The sequence below is a fragment of the Thamnophis sirtalis genome, unplaced genomic scaffold (genome assembly GCF_051295495.1).
Source record: "Thamnophis sirtalis isolate CommonGarterSnake01/CBP01778 unplaced genomic scaffold, rThaSir2_p1.2 scaffold_16, whole genome shotgun sequence".
Classification (NCBI taxonomy): Eukaryota; Metazoa; Chordata; class Lepidosauria; order Squamata; family Natricidae; genus Thamnophis; species Thamnophis sirtalis.
In genome coordinates, this window is record NW_028261396.1 from 6164421 (window position 1) to 6173287 (window position 8867).

At 35.6% G+C, this 8867-nt stretch overlaps 1 long non-coding RNA gene across 1 annotated transcript in view; it reads left to right on the top strand.

Moving 5' to 3' along the window:
- Positions 1-5027, top strand: part of LOC148042413 (uncharacterized) — an 87386-nt gene extending 82359 nt beyond the window's left edge. The window contains exon 3 of the long non-coding RNA XR_015695199.1: positions 4906-5027. This is a non-coding gene — a long non-coding RNA (uncharacterized LOC148042413). The remainder of the gene's footprint in view (positions 1-4905) is intronic.
- Positions 5028-8867: the final 3840 nt, after the last annotated feature.

Below are 8867 nucleotides of genomic sequence, written 5' to 3' on the forward strand. Positions count from 1 at the left end.
TCAAGGCCAGTGTTTCTCAACCTTGGCAACTTGAAGATGTCCGGACTTCAACTCCCAGAATTCCCCAGCCAGCGAATGCTGGCTGGGGAATTCTGGGAGTTGAAGTCCGGACATCTTCAAGTTGCCAAGGTTGAGAAACACTGATCTAGGCACATAGAATCTGCATGAATAAATGGTTGTGGCTAATGGAGAGCTTTGGGTCCTCCCCTCTTTTCAAGTAGAAGCACAGCTCCTTTCTTTCAAAAAGCCCTGCGCAGCACCTGTGCTCTGCTTTCCTCACCCCACAACAAGCTCTCATACTGGGAGGGTTTGGCAGTCCAGAATCCTCATTTTAGAGATGAGTGGGAGCTTCGTCTCCTGGTCACTGGGGGCTTCCATTTGCCTGCAATTTCTCTAGCGGTGGTTCATCTGGCAACTGGTACACAACACGAAGTTGCCCAAAGGCTCTCCTCGTCAACTTAAATTCCCCTGAGAGTTTTGTTGTGGTGGTGGTTTTTACTACGGCCTAGCCCATTCCAAGTCAGTCAGACCTTAACACAATGGAAATAATTTTCAGCTTTCAATTTCCAAGCATTAGGTGTGCCCAAATGTACCTTGGGGATTATAAAGATTACTTTGGTTACTTTAATATAATTTAGATGTGCTTGGTAAGTAACTACATAAATATCATAAGTTTTAAACATTTTATTTGTTTCATTTAACCCGTGTGCCTCGTGCAACCTCTCCACCAGTAATCAGCACTCAGATCAGCATAGATGATGCTCAGCTTCAGGGTCAACTTTAGACCAATAATCAAGAAAGCAACATCCCAGTCAAAACACTGCCAAAGTGTCGTTAGTAAACACCCCAAAGAAAGAATTCCTAGGACCCCCCCCCCTCCCCTCACACAGACAGGCAAGACACCAGGATATCAACTGACAGCCCTCCATTCTTACATTGATATTACCTTGTCTTCACGAAAACAAGCTCACAGACCACCAAGGAACCCTCTTGTGCAATTTTTCTGCTGGCTTTTCTTTCTGTTGACCAAGACAAGACTGTTGCCAAGCTTTGTTCACTCTTGCACACACTTCATCATTACTGCTACTGCCATTTGGTAGATGGGCTCCTAAGGAATGAAATCTATTGGTCTTCACTAGATCTGCATTGCTAACTTGTATGGTGAAGGTCAGAAGTGGGTTTCTTCTGGTTCAGCCCGGATCGGGGCGAACCAATAGTGGCGGCAGCGGCGGGAGGATCCGCCCACCTGCCCAGACACTTCTGCATGCGCAGAAGCGCTGTGCATGCATGAGCAAACCGATATTAAAAAAAATGGAAACCCACCACTGGTGAAGGTGCTTGGGCTGGTCTCAGGTATTTCTTGATGTTGAGGTGCAGGCCAACTTGACAGATTCAAATGTTTCTCTTTCCCACTCTTGAGTGGATAAAATTGTCAGTGAACCACTTAAAAAGAGTGGTTTTTTCCCCCCAGAGTTAAATCTTCAGTAGGTGTCGCTGCAGTTTTGATCACTCTTTACTGCTAGGCTTCCTCTTGTAAAAGTTTTGTCATAAGTTCCAGGAAAATGCCACTTTATGTCTCACAGTTGGGAATGTACAACAGCAAAGTAATAACATTATTACTTTCATTTATCTCTCATTCCATCTTTACATAGATGCTTTCAATGGGGGTTCAATTCTGAGTGCTTAAGAGTTTTTGTTGATAATAAAAATCTGGAATACCAAACAATATACCGTATCTACCTACTATGTTTTCCCAACTATTTGAAAGACTAGAAGTTAGAAGTTGTTATCTATAAACAATCCTTTTCATGAAATTCTTTATATTTCTTCATACATGAAACAGGGTTATAATTATTATCATTTAACACAAATGGACCAATATTTTCTTTAAAACTTTACTATCCTTCACTCATTTTTGGTTGGCAAAGGCTACGTTCTCTAATATCTTGGTTTGTTTGTTTATTGTTTCTATTGATGTAAGACATTCTCTTTTCTCTTTTGTAATGGTTAGTTGTATCATAAATGCAGTTCTGAAATTTTTGAACTTGTATAGTTATTTGACTAGTTATTCCCCACTTAAAAGTAACTTTTTCCTCAATTCACTGTTTCAGTGCCTATATTTGTGCATCTTATCAATGGACACATATACTGTACATAGGGATATATGTAAGCAGAGTTATTTTAGTAGAAGCCGTGTTCTGGTTTGACTTGAAAAGAGAAAAAATGGATGTAAATGTGTGAAGTAGGGGGTTTGCAGACAGTGTGGATACAATTATTAAACTGGTTCAGGAATAATTGAAAACATTGAGGATTTTGCTTATTTTTCTGAAATATCCCAAGATTATATAAACCTGGTTGCATTTAGATGAATTAATATGCTAATCACTGTAATTATTTGCTATTAATTAATAAATCAATATACTAATATTGTAATACATTTGCATTTGCTGATATATTTTTAAAAAACATGTTCAACTATTACAGAAGGGACTTAAAATCTGGAAAACATAAAATTATTTATTTCATTATTGTATGCAAAGCAACACTTTAGTGTTGCAATAGATTTTGCAAAAGAAAGTTTAAATCTTTCATGAAGAGGCACTGGGGAAAAAATTCTAGTGGGCATTTATAGTTATGTACCTAAAACAATTTAGATATCCAGCTGTTTAATCTTCATAGACTATATTAAAATAAGATTTGTTAATTGTGTTACCAGTTTTGTTTTACTTTGGTATTCTTATGAATACCAAATGAAAACATGGAAATATCTTCAGTCGCAAATATTTCATTTTTTAAGCAAACCCTTTGAAAAAAAAATTGTATAAGCAACCTAATAAAATATCAGCTCGGAAGATGTATAGTATGGTTATGTCGTAGAATTGAATTGCTTATAAATAGATGGTTGAGTCTCTAACATGTCTTTATTTTCCTGACATATTCCACTGCAGCCCATTAATATATCTGTTCCTATTGTCATATATCGTGTCTAATTAGTATATTTGAATAAAGAGCTCCGTATCAGAAACAAAAGGTTTAAACGAATCACCTGTTCTTGTTTTAATAATGCTTCTTAAGTCTTTATCACAGATGTTTGGAATTTTTAATGCTGCTTTGTGCTTGGTAACCTTGAACAGTATGTCCTGCCTTAAAAAAAAAAAAATTAATTGCTCTACACATTACTTCCAAACAGATTGTAACGGTGGCAAATTAACATCACAGCTCTATTGTAAGAAAACTTTACATTGAAGAACTCACTATGACAATTATTTGTAGACTCTGTATTGCGAGAGCCATAAGTATCTTCAGGAAACTTACAGATTTCTACAGTTCTATAGAAAAAAGTTCAATAATGTTAGAACTAGAGGTGCATAAATCCTTTGAAAGAGATGCTTTGCAACACGCAGAATCAAATGCAGGTAGTAGTCCTTGATTTACAACCATTCATTTGGAGACTGTTCGAAGTTACAGAGGCATTTAAATATTTACAACCAATCCTCCCACTTGCAACTATCATAGTATCTTCACAGTCACGTGATCAAAATTTGGGTGTTTGGCAACTTGCATATGTTGACAATAGTTGCAGTGTCCAGGGATCATGTGATCGTCATTTGCAACTTTTTCAGCTGATTTCCGACAATCGGTCAATGGTGAAAGTCAGTTTCACTTACAAATTATATGTTCACTTAACAACTGCAAGGATTCGCATAACAGTCATGGCCCAAAAGGCTCATAAAATTGGGTGTGACTCACTTAACAACCACCTCACCTAGCAACAGAAATTAAGGTCCCAATTATGGTCATAAATCAAGGACCATCTCTATGCAGGACTTTTTCGAGTCATTTGTAATTTTAAATCCAATATTTGATTAATTTTAGTACTAGAGTAGAATAACATGTCTGTATATTCATATATACAAATGCCTCATGTTCAATATTGGAGTCTTACATTTGCATCAAATTGGACATAAATTTAACAATAGAAAGGTAATATTGTAGCAGTTGTTTAAGAGAGATGTAGATTAGAAAGCCATCATCCCTGAATGTCAGCCAGCATCACGCGAGAACAATGCCTGAGATTGAACCAACGTGGTTTCATGTCACCTGCCTTTGATCAGTTTCTGAGCTCAATACAGTCGTTCTGGTTAAACATTTGGTCCTTTAATTTCAATCTCTTCTTGTAATACATGGAAATTATTTTTTCCTACGTAACATTTTTGGGGAGAAATAGATAATTACCAAAGTATGAAAATTCGCTCCAGTCAAATTTAGTTTTCCGTGTCTGAAAACAACATACGTTCAGTATTTCTGCATGAAGTTTTAATTCAGTTTTTTTTCCTTCAACTTCATATAAAATCCTAAATTTCATTCTGAAATCTAGACTCGGGTTTTTGAAGCAAGAAGATACACTAAATACTTTTTATGTTGTTTTGAATTTGAATATAAACTAATGAGCCTTTACTGGCTAGGAGCATCAATTATATGTTTTATAAGAGCAATATAATAATTTCTGTACATTAATTTCTTGTACAACTACAAAAGACTACAAAAAATAGCAGTCATAACATGGACACATTTGAATATTGGAAGAAATATATGTACACTGCACTAGATTTACAAATTAAATCATGATGAACTGAATATAAGACGTATTTTTAAATTCATTCAGCTGTTTTAGACTCCATGTTTCAATTTTTTTTAAAAATGACAATCTAGATTCTGGCTCTGTTGTGGATCTTTGTAGCAGTTTTGCTATTACAAGCATTGACTTAAGTACGTATGATATTATGATCCTTCTCTCCAGCCCAATATTTGGTTGCCTGCTCTCTCACAATAAGAGCAAAAAATAATAATGAATGATTATTCTATTATTTAGCCATGAATTTATTATTTGTTTTTTACCTTCAGAAAATGAATTTGGAAGAAAACTGATGAATCCAATGCAGTGAGAGGCTTGGAAAACAGAGAGGGGACCAAAGAACAATTATTTCACTGAATAATTTCAGGTACAATTGAACAATCTACTATTGAGAGTTTATTGACAAAAATCAACAATCCCTTTGTGCTTTTTGTATTTTGCTGCTTTTGGTAGCCCCTGTGACAGTGTGTTTCTAAGATGCCATATGTTCAAAAAATGAGTTCACACTATCAAGATTAACGTATTAAACAAAATTACTTTTGTTGATGCTATAAATAGCATAAAGGACCATCAATTCCTAAATAGTGTTAACTTACCATAGCATTTTCTAAATGCAAAAATGAGAATTGTGATGAAATATCAAGCAGATATGTATGCAGATTTCAGGAATTCTTTTACAATATGGATACACGTGTTCACACGCACAGAAAATTAGTTGTATTTCTTTCTGTAGTGAGTGTACATTTTAGTAGCCCTAGATAGCAGAGATTAATTTGTGTTTAATTTATGACACTCAACAATCTAGAAATAGAAATGAAGTTGTACATAATTGTGCTAGGAAATTTGCTTTTGTAAGTTACTCTTAATTAATATTGCCACTTTGGGACAAGGTTTCTGAAAGAATTGCTATATCATTTTCCAGGAAGCTAGACCATGTAGTACCTGATTTGTGATCTTGTAGAGGAGGGTAGTAAGATACATTGTCAATTATTTCATATATTCCTGAATATATTAATAATAGGATACAGGTTGCATCTAATTGCTTCAGATACCACCTCGTAATGCTTTCTTGCAATCTATCATTACTAACAGTATCTAATCTATACTTGCAACAAGGAATAATTATATTAGTTTTATAAAGATCATTTTGTTGTTTTCATTTAAATAAATGTAGCACAATATGTGAATTTGTGTTTCTTACTTTATTGAAGTTGTTTCCCCCACTCACTTGGATGAGAGAGATCCGAGTTACATCATACTTTATCCAGTAAGCTTACATTTTTGAGAAAAATATAAATGCAATAACAAAACAATACTATTATTCTTATTGTTGTTGTTCTTATTATACAATTGTATCACAGCGGCCAGTTGTTTCGCCGGATTTGGCATTGGTTACTAGTCGGGCCCCACCCAGGGGCCTAGGACGTCGTAACGTATTTTCGTAATATGCGTGCAGATCCAAGCAGTGCGGCTTTTTGCATTTGACTGATGGTGATTTTGTCAATTTTTAACTGTTTCAAATGTAATTCCAGTGCTTTTGGAATAGCACCCAGTGTGCCAATTACCACTGGAATTACCACTGCTGGTTTGTGCCATAGTCGTTGAATTTTGATTTTTAAGTCCTGGTATTTTGCGATTTTTTCATGTTCCTTCTCGGCGACCCTGCTATCACCTGGTATTGCGATGTCTATGATTGTGACCTTATTTTTCTCAACCAGTGTGATGTCTGGTGTATTATGCGCCAGTATTTTGTCGGTTTGTATGCGAAAATCTCACAAGATCTTGACCATCTGATTTTCGGTGACTTTTTCAGGCTGATGTTCCCACCAGTTTGTTGCTGTTTTAATATTATAATTTTTGCACAAATTCCAATGAATCATTTGTGCTACTGAATTGTGCCGCAATTTATAATCAATCAAGAACAAGACCACAATCTTGGTTATTGATCAAAACCATAGATCAAAAACTTTACCAACTAGAATTAAGAAAAATAATTTGTCAGTTAGGTCATAAGAAAAAAGGAACAATTCACTTCCGTTTTGTTTGTGCATCTTTTCCCTCTCAATCAAGCATGATCATAAAAAAGTTCATCCTTAAATTAACAGAGTAAAAAAACGTAAGCAAAGAAAAATTGGGAGGAAGACGAACAGAGTGGGAAGAAAAGAAATAAGACATAAGATAATTTAGGATGAGAGAGATCCGAGTTACATCATACTTTATCCAGTATGTTTGGGAATAAGGCAGAAGTTACTATCTTTGATCCAGACACTTCTTAAGAAGCAAGTTTCCTTGGACTTCTCCTCTGCTGCTTCTTCGGTAGATTATTGGCTTTTTCCAATTTAGGGTTCATATTAATTATACCATGTTAAACAATATCATCTATTGGCTTATAGGGAGCATGCCTCTCTCTGTTGTGACACCTGCCCTTTCAAATTCTCATGTAACACCCATTTTGATGACACTTAAAATATGCTTGAAAATCTAGCTGTTCCCCTTGGCCTTTGATAGAATGGTGTCAGGCCAGAGGTGGGTTACTCCTGGTTCGGCTGAACTGGTAGTGGTGATTTGGCCTGGGTCGCAGAACCGGCAGCAACCCAGGCTGGCCACACCCTCAAACCTGTTCACCAGTCTCTTCTACTGTTACCCGCATGGTTTTACACATGTGCAGAACAATTTAGAGTCAACTGCGCATGCATGAGCAAAACGCACGTGAAGTAAACCGGTACCAACCAGTACAGGAACCCACCCACTATAGAATTTTACTTGGTTGAGTCTTTCTTTCAAAAACATGTCATCTTTGTTCTCATTGTTTGATTGTTTTCCTGTTTTTAATCTTGTGAGCTGCCCAGATTCTTCTGGAATGGGGACCCTCTAAATTGAATGAATGAATTTTGATGGTTGAGAAGGAGAATCAGGAAGAAGAGTTTGTACTATACAAACAGAAGAAGAGGCATTTAATAGGACTACATGGATTATTTTATGGCCAGCAATGTCTATCTTTGACGTTAATAAATTAATAATTTATGACCAATCCCCACCCCCACCCCATGATGACTTTTTTCAAAATGAATCACAGATAACTATAATATCCGGAAGATTCAGATTACAAGGAGCTCTTCTAGTGCTGTTTACATTTTGAGCTTTTATAAAAGAAGGAGAAGTTATGTAAGTGTGGCCCTTAACTGATCTTATAAATGCTATATTCATTAGACGTAGCTTGCTCCCAACATTCCATATCGTTATAATTTTACCAATCAGGTATAAGATTGCTACTGAATTTCTACAGAAAAAAAATCATTCCAAGAGTGGTGTTCACTTAATGAAAATATACTTCTTCAAAATTAAATTTGCCTATGTCTTCAGTGAACATAAAATAAGACTTAATAATGGAAGTATTTAGATAATTTTTTAGACTGCATTAACAATTAGTAATTCAATATACTGTATGGATGGGCCAAGAGAACCACTATCCGCCCTGAGTCCCTTCTGGGAAAAGGGCGGCATAGAAATATAATCAATTCAATTCAATTCAATTCTACCTTTCTATCCAGTATGTATATATGTACTGCTAGGTATCTTAGTCTGTCTTGCAGAAATATTTATAGAATCCATATTTATAGTTGCTCTGTTGTACCTTGGGAAGTACACTCTAGATAGGTAATATTTTTCATAATAGTTTAGTCATCTGAGGATTATATACGTATGTATATGTACATGTATGTGTGTGTATGTATGTATATGTGTATGCATATGTATATGTATATGTATATATTACAATGCAGCACATATTTTTTGCTCAGATCTTATCTCCATTTAATGGACCACTGTGAAATCAAGGCTTTGTCCATTAAACTGAGATATAATTGCAAATGACACTATTAACATCAATTGTATAATTGTGTAGTTATATAATCTGATGCAAAAAAGGTACATTCAGATTCAGTAGAGGTTCATATTTAATGGACACCCCATATTCTATCAGTTCTCTCTCTCTCTCTCTCTCTCTCTCTCTCTCTCTCTCTCTCTCTCTCTCTCTCTCTCTCTCTCTCTCTCTCTCTCTCTCTCTCTCTCACACACACACACACACACACACACACACACACACACACACTGTAACAATCTGGTTGATGGTAAGAGGTGTTAACATTTTCCACTACTCTTACCAATCAATTTATCATTTTCTTTTGTTTGAAAAATGCTTCTATATAATATATAGTAATTGATATCCTGT